Genomic DNA, 10,391 nt, shown 5'->3' with positions numbered 1-10,391 from the left:
TAAAAAAAAGTGTTTCACACCAGCACGCCTCTTATTAAGAACAGTCAGCAGGCGGGCGCGGTGGCTCACGAGGTCAGGAGATTGAGACTATCCTGGCTAACACGGTGAAACCCCGTCTCTACTAAAAATACAAAAAAAAAAAAATTAGCCGGGCGTGGTGGCGGGCGCCTGTAGTCCCAGCTACTCAGGAGGCTGAGGCAGGAGAATGGCGAGAACCCAGGGGGTGGAGCTTGCAGTGAGCCAAGATGGCACCACTGCACTCCAGCCTGGGAGACAGAGCAAGACTCCATCTCAAAAAGAAAAAGGCCGGGCGCGGTGGCTCACGCCTGTAATCCCAGCACTTTGGGAGGCTGAGATGGGCGGATCACGAGGTCAGGAGATCGAGACCATCCTGGCTAACATGGTGAAACCCCATCTCTACTAAAAATACAAAAAAAAAATTAGCCGGGCGAGGTGCCGGGCACCTGTAGTCCCAGCTACTGGGGAGGCTGAGGCAGAAGAATGGCGCGAACCTGGGAGGCGGAGCTTGCAGTGAGCAGATATGGTGTCACTGCACTCTAGCCTGGGCGACAGAGCAAGACTCCATCTCAAAAAAAAAAAAGAAAAAGAAATAGTAGTAAAAATAATAAAATCCAAAATCCTTGCCTAGGGCAGTCAAAGTCCTCCAGCCTTTGGGCCCTGCCAGCCTCAGGGACCCCAGCCATCCTCCCACTACAGCCAGGATGAACTGTGTTGTATTTACGCATTTATTGATTTTGGTTTTAGCATTATTGGGGGTCAGCTCTCCCTGACTTGCCCACTTGCCACACTCAGCCGAGTAACCCTTGTGCGCCTGGACACTGTCCCCTCTCGCCTCACAGCCATTCCTCTTCAGCGTGGCGTCCCCGTGGCTCCCTGGGCGAGTCCTGCTCTTCTCCCACTCTTTCGTGTAGGCATAGAAACCCTGATGCTGTCCTTACCTCCCGTCCCACCTCACACCCTTCCTCCAGCCTGTCCCCAAGCCCTCGGGGCTCTTCCATTGCAAACTGCTGGCCCATCTGCCCCTTACTTCCTCAGGAGATGCTGTCCACCTCAGCCTGATTGCCACACAGAGTAAACGAGCTGATGTTTACAAAGTGTCAGTGACTCACAAGTGCTCACTAAACAGCTTTAAATTAAACGTGAACCTCCAAGTTCTGACCCCTGCTTACCACCTTCAACACCATGGCTCTGGACTACACCATCCCAAGAGCTCCTAAGGAGCCTGCCTACCCCCACCCAGCCTTCCTCCAGCAGCCAGCAGGGCCTCTCAGACCCTCAGAGAGCACGAGTCCAAGTCCCAACATGGCTCCTAGGCCCGGCGCCACCAGGACTGCTCCTGCCGCTGTGCAGTCTGCTGCCACAGGGCCTCTGTGCCTGCTCATTCCTCCGCCCAGCCCCTCCCTTACTTCCTGTGGCCTCACCTTAATGCCATTTCTTGGGAAGCCTTCTCAGGCCACCCATCCCCAATTGTAACTGTGTCCCCACAGCACTCAGCACGACCAAGGATGCTTTATTTATTTATTTATTTTTTTGAGATAGGGTCTCACTCTGTCATCCAGGCTGGAGTGCAGTAGCATAATCCTGGCTCACCGCAGCCTCCACCTCCCAGGCTCAAGCAATCCTCCCACTTCAGCCTCCCAGGTAGCTGGGACCACAGGCTGAGCCTCCGAGGCTGGCCTGTCTTCCCCAAGCATTCCAGGATCCAAGAGCTCACGGACCATATCTTGTGCACCGTTCCCTCCATTGACAAACCCAGGGCTCACAACACCACACACACTTAAATGCTCTGACACCTGAATGGACAGCCAGCCCGTCTGCACCTCAGAGACATGGCATCTGTTCAAGGCAAAGGCCACGGCCGGTGGGGGCTGGGATTCAAATGCTCTGGGCTCCTTTCAGCTGACCTGGAGGTGCGGCCTGCTGATCAAGAAGCATGGGACGGCCTGAGTGGTGGTCTGATTTCACAGCAGGGACCCTGCAGGAGGCAACTCATTGTTACCTTGGCCAGAAAGAGGAGCTGAACATGAATAGGCAAAAATCCCAAATCCCAAAATCACTGGGGACTTTTTTTTTTTTTTTTTTGACATGGAGTCTCACTCTAGCGCCCAGGCTGGAGTGCAGTGGTGCGATCTCGGCTCACTGCAACTTCTGCCACCTGGGTTCAAGCAATTCTCCTGCCTCAGCCTCCCAAGTGGCTGGGATTACAGGTGCCCACCACCATGCCCGGCTAATTTTTTGTATTTTAAGTAGAGATGGGGTTTCGCCCTGTCGGCCAGGCTGGTCTTGAACTCCTGACCTCAAGTGATCTGCCCAATTCAGCCTCCCAAAGTGCTGGGATTACAGATATGAGCCACCGCACCTGGCCACAGGGGCCGACACTTTCTTCTTTTTTTTTTTGTTTTTTTTTTTTTTGAGGCGGAGTCTCGCTCTGTCGCCTGGACTGGAGTGCAGTGGCCAGATCTCAGCTCACTGCAAGCTCCGCCTCCCGGGTTTCCGCCATTCTCCTGCCTCAGCCTCCCAAGTAGCTGGGACTACAGGCGCCCGCCACCTCGCCCGGCTAGTTTTTGTATTTTTAGTAGAGACGGGGTTTCACCATATTAGCCAGGATGGTCTTGATCTCCTGACCTCGTGATCCGCCCGTCTCGGCCTCCCAAAGTGCTGGGATTACAGGCTTGAGCCACCGCGCCCGGCCTCTTTTTTTTTTTTTTAAGAGGGAGTCTCGCTTTCTCCCCTAGCTGGAGTGCAGTGGCACGATCTGGGCTCACTGCAAGCTCCACCTCCCAGGTTCACGCCATTCTCGTGCCTCGGCACCCGCCACCATGCCTGGCTAATTTTTTGTATTTTTAGTAGAGACGGGTTTTCACTGTGTTACCCAGGATGGTCTTGATCTCCTGTCCTTGTGATCCACCCGCCTCGGCCTCCCAAAGTGCTAGGATTACAGGCGTAAGCCACTGCACCCAGCTGGGGGCCAACATTTTCTTAAATCCACTGGTCAGTGGCATTAGGGGAAGCCACCTGGCTCAGAAAGTGTCTGGGCACAGGGACAGGTGAGCTCTCCTCAGTCATCTACCCAGGGCAGGATTCTCAGTAGCACCAGGCACACTGAGAAAGACACCTGGGCCCTGCTGGTGGCCCAGCCTTTTACACTGCCACCAAGGCCCTACAGCCTCCCATCTGGTTTCCACAGCACAGAGGCGAGCCTTTGCATGGGAAAGGACGCAGCCTGCACTGCAGGGAGAGGCCTTGGCTGCTGCACCCCTGGCCAGCTCTGGCCTCCCAGGGAGCCTGCAGCCCTGGCTGCCTTTCCCAACCCTGGTCCCCACTTGACCCCTCGATGACTTCTTCCTTCAGCATGGGGTCCGTGCAGCTTCCTGGTCTGTGGGGGGCTTCCTGCCACCTCCCAGTTGGCTCTTTCCACCCCAGCCTGGAGCAGCGGAAAGGCCAAGCCCAGCCTGTGCCGCATGGGTGGACAGCATGAGTGAGGCCCAGGACAGGGGGCTACAAGACCAAGTACCAGCCACCCAAGCCTAGGGCTTACACACGTCCACACTCTTAGGCGATTCTGGAAAGGTGATCAGTATGGATGCTGCACACTACCTTATAGCATGGTGGAGGTAGGGGTTGCATCCTGCCATTGGCAAAAGTAACATTTTGCAGCACAACACTAGTGACCTCTAATGACACAGTCTAATTTTACCCAGGTCATTTTGAGAAAAAGCCATTCACAAGCTTCCTTCTACATTTGCTGTTCAACTTAGTGAATGTCCTTTACAAAGTCCTATTGGAGGCTGGGCACGGTGGCTCAAGCCTGTAATCTCAGCACTTTCAGAAGCCAAGGTGGGCAAATCCTTAAGTCAGGAGTTTGAGACCAGCCTGGCCAACATGGTGAAACCCGTGTCTACTAAAAATACAAAAATTAGCTGGGCATGGTGGCACGCGCCTGTAGTCCCAGGTACTCGGGAGGCTGAGGCAGGAGAATTGCTTGAACCTGGGAGGCAGAGGTTGCAGTGAGCTGAGATCATGCCACTGCACTCCAGCCTGGGCGACAGAGCGATATTCAGTCTCAGAAGAAAGAAAAAAAAGTAAGTCCTATGGGAAACATTTCTTGGAATATTTAGCACAGGGACACTTCCTTATGTACTAAGATGAAAACCACCTCCAATTCCCACTTCCCCACCTTTGCTTTTTTCCCATCCCTCCTCTTTTTGGGAGCAGGGCGGAGGGACACTTTGGGCACATGGAGCCAAATAGGATGCTCAGCCACACATTTTAGCCCCCTGGGAAGCATGGCAGCTTTCTCCTACTCCTGTTCTTTTACTGTGTCAAACATTCTCCACTCCATAGAAGTCTTTTACTGAAATCCACCTCAAATAGCTTTTGGAAAATGACTTATATTTTTCTTTTAAAGATAGAGTCTCACTCTGTCGCCCAGGCTGGAGTGCAGTGGCGTGATCTTGGCTCACTGCAACCTCTGCCTCCCAGGTTCAAACGATTCTCCTGCCTCAGCCTCCCGAGTAGCTGGGATTACAGGTCCCCACCACAATGCCTGGCTACTTTTTGTATTTTTAATAGAGACAGGGTTTCGCCATGTTGGCCACGCTGGTCTTGAACTCCTGACTTCAGTTGATCCACCCACCTTGGGCCTCCCAAAGTGCTGTGATTACAGGCGTGAGCTATCACGCCTGGCCAAGAAGCAAGTTTTTTTGTTTTTTTTTGTTTGTTTGTTTGTTTTGAGACGGAGTCTCGCTCTGTCACCCAAGCTGGAGTGCAGTGGCCGGATCTCAGCTCACTGCAAGCTCCGCCTCCCGGGTTTACGCCATTCTCCTGCCTCAGCCTCCCGAGTAGCTGGGACTACAGGCACCTGCCACCTCGCCCGGCTAGTTTTTTGTACTTTTTAGTAGAGACGGGGTTTCACCGTGTTAGCCAGGATGGTCTCGATCTCCTGACCTCGTGATCCGCCCGTCTCGGCCTCCCAAAGTGCTGGGATTACAGGCTTGAGCCACCGCGCCCGGCCAAGAAGCAAGTTTTAAACAAGTAAGACACATTACTAAGGAAACGTTACTGCCTACCACTCCAAACCTGGTGTCGATCTGTAACCAAGTAAGTACCCTCTAACCAAGCCCTGACTTCAGCTCAGGCTGCAATATAGTATTTCACCTTGCTTTTCTCCTTATGGAGAACAGCACACGTGGCGTGTGCTTCCCTTCCAGCCCGCCATGCAAGGACAGCTGTGAGGAAAAGCACACATCTCAGGCTCCATTTAGGTGGTTCCAAGCAGCTTTTTCAGGTCTCATTTTTAAATATGAACAAACTGTCACCACTACCCAACGTTTGAGAAGTCTTTAAAATTATTGAAAAATATAAAAATCAGGTCAGGTGCGGTGGCTCCTGCCTATAATCCCAGCACTTTGGGAGGCCAAGGCGGGTGGATCGCTTTAGGTCAGGAATTCAAGAACAGCCTGACCAACCTGGTAAAACCCTGTCTCTACTAGAAACACAAAAAATTACCTGGGTGTGATGGCAAGCACCGGTAATCCCAGCTACTCAGGAGGCTGAGGGAGGGGAATCACTTGAACTTGAGAGGCAGAGGTTGCAATGAGCTGAGATCGTACCACTGCACTCCAGCCTAGGTGACAGAGTGAGACTCCATCTCAAAAACAAAAACCCCCAAAATTAGCTGGGCATGATGGCAAGCGCCTGTAGTTCCAGCTACTTGGGAGGGTAAGGCAGGAGAATTACTTGAACCCAGGAGGCAGAGGTTGCAGTCAGCCGAGATCGTGCCACTGCACTTCAGCCTGGGCAACAGAGCAAGACTTTGTCTCAAATATATGTATAATCAAACTGAAAAGGGGATCCAAAAAGAAACTACTATATATACAATGTAAGAAACAAATTAAGATGTCAAAAATCAGCACTCCTTAGAAAGGCAAGAGATTGGCTAGGCGTGGTTGCTCACGCCTGTAATCCCAGCACTTTGGGAGGCAGGTAGATCACGAGGTCAGAAGATGGAGACCATCCTGGCTAACATGGTGAAACCTCGTCTCTACTAAAAATACAAAAAATTAGCTTGGGGGTGATGGGCACCTGTAGTCCCAGCTACTTGGGAGGCTGAGGCAGGAGAATGGTGTAAACCCAGGAAGTGGAGCTTACAGTGAGCCAAGATCACGCCACTGCACTCCAGCCTGGGCGAAAGAGTGAGACTCTGTCTCAAAAAAAAAAAAAAAAAAAAAGGTAAGAGATTACATCTATTACAAAAAAGGATGAAATGAAATAAAATCAAGAAACAGACAAAAGCATTCTTAGGAATTAAAAATGATCGCTAGCCGGGCGCGGTGGCTCAAGCCTGTAATCCCAGCACTTTGGGAGGCTGAGACGGGCGGATCATGAGGTCAGGAGATCAAGACCATCCTGGCTAACACGGTGAAACCCCGTCTCTACTAAAAATACAAAAACTAGCCGGGCGAGGTGGCGGGCGCCTGTAGTCCCAACTACTCTGGAGGCTGAGGCAGGAGAATGGCGAAAATCCGGGAGGCAGAGCTTGCAGTGAGCTGAGATCCGGCCACTGCACTCCAGCCTGGGTGACAGAGCGAGACTCCGCCTCAAAAAAAAAAAAAAAAAAAAGATGGCTATTTTATTTATTTATTTAGAGATGGAGTTTTGCTGTTGTTGTCCAGACTGGAATACAATGGCACGATCTCGGCTCACAACCTCCACCTTCCAGGATCAAGCAATTCTGCTGCCTCAGCCTCCAGAGTAGCTGGGATTACAGGCATGTGCCACCATGCCTGGCTAATTTTGTATTTTTAGTAGAGACAGGGTTTCTCTATGTTGGTCAGGCTGGTCTCGAACTCCTGACCTCAGGTGATCCGCCCACCTTGGCCTCCCAAAGTGCTGGGATTACAGGTGTAAGTCACCGCCCCCAGCTTTATTATTATTTTTTGAGACAGAGTCTCTGTCTTGGCTCACTGCAACCTCCACCTCCCAGGTTCAAGCAATCCTCACACCTCAGTCTCCTGAGTAGCTGGGACTATAAGTGTGCACCACTAAGCCCAGCTAATATTTTTTCTATTTTGGGGGGTAGAGACAGGGTTCTGCCATGTTGCCCAGGCTGGTCTCAAACTCCTGGGCTCAAGCAATCCGTCTGCCTCAGCCTCCCAATGTGCTGGGACTGCAGTGTGAGCCACTGTGCCCATCTAAGTTACTTTAAAAATCAGTAGGACTTTACTGAAGGGAATGAGTCTCTGGAGTGAAACCTAGCCATCAAGTGCCTAGCCCAATGAATGGGCAAACCACATAAAACAGAGGTTCCTCAATGCTTCCAGGGAGGAAATCAGGGCACATGCAAAACAAGTTAGACTTTTCATCACATTAGAAGGTAGAAGCCATGGGAACAACACCTTAAAAATTCAGTGGGAAAAGGATATCCAAACCACAATTCTATACCCAGCCAAAATATCAATTCCATATAGTTTACAAGCATTTTCAAACTTCAAAGTCTTAAAAATCCTACTTCCCATATGCTCTTTCTCAGGATTGCACCAGAGGAACTGTGCCACCAAAACAAGCTTGTAATTCAAGAAAAAGAGTACATGAGATCCACAAGACAGGGCTGCTAATGCAGGACAACGGCAGGAGGAACCCTAGCCCACATCTGTGCGGACTCCAGGACGTCCCCTGCGGTGGTAGGGGTTGGAAATAACAGCACAGATAGTGTCTCACTGTGTGGAAAACTGTACTGGAGGTGTTTCACAGAGTTCAAGGGGGAAGAAGACAGAGACTCTAACTGGGCAATCAAAATAATCAAATAATTTTTAAGAAAAACAAGAGGCCAGGCAAAGTAGCTCATACCTGTAATCCCAGCACTTCAGAAGGCCAAGGTGGGCATATCACTTGAGGCTGGGAGTTCAAGACCAGCCTAGGCAACATGGTGAAACACCATCTCTACTAAAAATACAAAACAAATAAATATATATATATATATGCATGCATGCCAGGCATGGCAGTGTGCACCTGTAGTCCCAGTTACTCAGAAGGCTGAGGCATGAGAATCACCTGAACCCAGAAGTGGAGGTTGTAGTGAGCCAAAATGGCACCAGTGCACTCCAGTCTAGGCAAAAAAGTGAGACCCTGTCAGAAAGGGGAGGGGAGGGGAGTGGGGGGAGGGAGAAGGGGGAGAGAAGAAACATAAACAAGAAATTGGCCAGTGGCTCAGGCCTGTAACTTCAAAACTTTGGGGGCCAAGGTGGGTGAATCGCTTGATCTCAGGAGTTTGAGATCAGCCTGGACAATACAGTGAAACCCCATCTCTACAAAAATTTAAAGAATTAGCCAAATGTGGTTGTGCACACCTGTAGTCCCAGCTACTCGAAGTCTGAGAGAGAAGGATCACTTGAGCCAAGCAGGTTGAAGCTACAGTGGGCCGTGATAGCGCCACCGCACTCCAGTCTGGGTGACAGAGTGAGATCCTGTCCCAAAAAGAAAAAGAAAAAAGAAAAACAAAAAATTGTACAAAAGGCCGGGCACAGTAGCTCACACCTGTGATCACAGCACTTTGAGGGCCAAGGCAGGCAGATCTCTGGAAGGCAGGAGTTCGAGACCAGCCTGACCAACGTGGCAAAACCCCCTCTCTACTAAAAATATAAAAATTAGCTAGGCATGGTGGTGGGCATCTGTAATCCCAACTACTTGGGAGGCTGAGGCAAGAGAATCGCTTGAACCCAGGAGGTGGAGGTTGTAGTGAGCCAAGATCGCATGCGCCATTGCACTCCAGCCTAGGTGACAGAGCAAGACTCCATCTCCAAAAATTAAAAAAAAGAAGAAAAAAAGAAAAGAAATTGTACAAAAAAGGAGATGAAGATCCATTATCTTACCCAGCTTAGCAGTAAGTAAACAAATTTACATAGTGATCACAATAGGGACAGATTGGCAAATCACATCCTCCTGCACCTGTTTTTATAAATGAAGTTTATGATTTTTTGTTTTGTTTTGAGACACAGTCTCCTCTGTTGCCCAAGCTAGAGTACTATGCCACGATCACAGGTCACTGCAGTCTCAACTTCCCAGGCTCAGGTGATTTTCCCACCACAGCCTCCCAAGTAGCTAGGACCATAGGTGCACTCCACCATGCTCAGCTAATTTTATTTTATTTTTTTTTTTGAGATGGAGTCTCACTCTGTCACCAGGCTGGAGTGCAGTGGCGTGATCTCGGCTCACTGCAGCCTCTGCCTCCTGGGTTCAGGCGATTCCCCTGCCTCAGCCTCCTGAGGAGTTGGGACTACAGGCGCCTGCCACCACCCCCGTCTTAATTTTTTGTATTTTAGTAGAGACAGGGTTTCTACTAAACCCTAACTACTAACACTAACAGACGTGTTAACCAGCATGGCCTCGATCTACTGACCTCATGATCCACCCGCCTAATGCCCCCAAGTGCTAGGATTACAGGCGTGAGCCACCGCATCTGGCTGACAGACAGTAAATATTTCAGGCTCTGCAGGTCATACCATCTCTGTTGTGACTACTTAGCCTTCTGTCATAGTGCAAAAGTAGCCATCAATGAGGCCAGATGCAGTGGCCAAGTTAAGAGGATCACTTAAAGCCAGGAGTTCAACACTAGCCTAACAAGATGGCAAGACCCTGTCTCTACAAAAACAAAAAAAATTAGCTGGATGTGGTAGCTCACACCTGCAGTCCCAGCACATGGGAGGCTGTGGTAGGAGGATTACTTGAGCCCAGGAGTTTGAAGTTACAGTAAGCTATGATCCACTGCACTCCAGCCTAGACAAAAGCTGGAGTAAATATATACATATATGTAAATATATATTATATATATATTTTTTTTTACAATCCGACTACTTAATAGAAAGTTTGCCAACCTCCAGATCAAACTACACATTTGACAACTATTTGATGGATATAAATTAGGGAGAAGAGAGTACAAATGAACTAAAATCCTTATTGATAGTAAGTCCAGGCTCCAAAACAGAATGAATAAGACAGCAGTGTGAATACTATTTAGACACGTAGAGATAAATGCAAGAGAAAGTGCTAAAATAATTCAAAGTGATTCACATTATATAGTATGGGATGGAGTTGGGGAGACAAACTAGTTTTTTTTTGTTTTTTTTTGAGATGGAGTCTTGCTCTGCCGCCCAGGCTGGAGTGCAGTGGCCGGATTTCAGCTCACTGCAAGCTCCGCCTCCTGAGTTCATGCCATTCTCCTGCCTCAGCCTCCCGAGTAGCTGGGACTACAGGCGCCTGCCTCGTCGCCCGGCTAGTTTTTTGTATTTTTTAGTAGAGACAGGGTTTCACTGTATTAGCCAGGATGGTCTCGATCTCCTGACCTTGTGATCCACCCGTCTCGGCCTCCCAAA

The sequence above is a fragment of the Trachypithecus francoisi genome, unplaced genomic scaffold (assembly GCF_009764315.1).
Source record: "Trachypithecus francoisi isolate TF-2019V2 unplaced genomic scaffold, Tfra_2.0 Lachesis_group14, whole genome shotgun sequence".
Classification (NCBI taxonomy): Eukaryota; Metazoa; Chordata; class Mammalia; order Primates; family Cercopithecidae; genus Trachypithecus; species Trachypithecus francoisi.
The sequence above is the reverse complement of the archived record's forward strand: the minus strand, read 5'-3'. Positions refer to the sequence as shown.